We start from the raw sequence: 1453 nt of genomic DNA on the forward strand, positions 1-1453 counted from the left end.
CAGTGCAGATGGGTATATGACTGTGGAAGGAGCGCCCTGAGACTTGTAAAGAAACCTCCTGCAGACGATCAAGCAAGGGGGTCCACCAGGGGGCTTGACCTTGGACAGACCCTGAGCGCTACGATAAACCTGAGAAGCTGCTGGGCTAATGATGGCTACCCAGTCTCAGGAAGTTCAGAAGAGAAAGATTAACAACAAGAAAAAGAAGTCTTTAACACTTGACAACTTTTACACAGAGAAAATCCAGACAACTGAGCAAACAGAGGAAGAGAACAAATAAGCATCTGGACCCTCCTCAAATAAGGAAAACTCCTCACAAGCTATGGAAGATTTCAAAACTGAGATTTTGAAGAAAATGGAAGAGATCTGGCAAGAAAATAACTGTTTAAAAGGTAGAATCTTGCAATTGGAAAGTGAGGCTACGAAACCAAATGAACTGATAAGCAAATTGAACACCAGAAATGACCAGATTGAAAAGGAATACCAGAAGATTATGGCCGAAAACCAGAAGATTATGGCCAAAAATCAAAAGATCATAGCCGAAAACTGAAAGATTATAGCCGAAAATCAATCCCTAAAGGCTAGAATTGAGCAAATAGAAGCTAATGATCTCTCAAGACAACAAGAACAAATAAAACAAAGTCAAAAGACTGAAAAAATAGAAGGAAACAAGAAATATCTCAATGAGAGAGTGACAGACCAGGAAAACCGGTCTAGAAGAGACAATTTGAGAATAATTGGTCTTCCAGAAAAACCAGAAATTAATAGAAACCTGGACTCCATACTAACAGAAATAATTCAGCAAAATTGCCCTGAAGTCCTACAACAAGAGGGCAATATAGACATTGAAAGGATTCATAGAACACCTGCGATATTCGATCAAGAAAACACCCAGAAATATAATTGCCAAAATCAAGAGTTTCCAAGCAAAAGAAAAAATCTTACAAGAAGCCAGAAAGAAACAATTCAAATATCAAAGAGCACCAATCAGGATCACACAGGATCTGGCAGCCTCCAAGCTAAAACATCACAAGGCTTGGAATACGATATTCAGAAAGGCAAGAGAGTTGGGCCTGCAACCACGGATCAACGACCCATCAAAATTGACTATATATTTCCAGGGGAAAGTATGGGCATTCAACAAAATTGAAGAATTCCAGGTATTTGCACAGAAAAGACCAGGGCTAAATGGAAAGTTTGATATCCAACCACAAAAATCGAGAGAAACATGAAAAGGTAAATAAGATACAGAGGGGAAAGAAAGAAAACTTATAATTTTTAAATTTGCCTTTTTAAGGGCTTAAATAAGATCTAATTATCTGTATTCCTATGTAGAGAAATGTTATGTATAATTCTCTGTAGTGAACTCTATTCACTATTACAATATTCACTATTATAGTAATCAGAAGAATAATTCACAGGGTGAGGGTGGAACACTAAATAATCTAAGATG

This window comes from Gracilinanus agilis, chromosome 6 (assembly GCF_016433145.1).
Source record: "Gracilinanus agilis isolate LMUSP501 chromosome 6, AgileGrace, whole genome shotgun sequence".
In the NCBI taxonomy this organism is placed as follows: Eukaryota; Metazoa; Chordata; class Mammalia; order Didelphimorphia; family Didelphidae; genus Gracilinanus; species Gracilinanus agilis.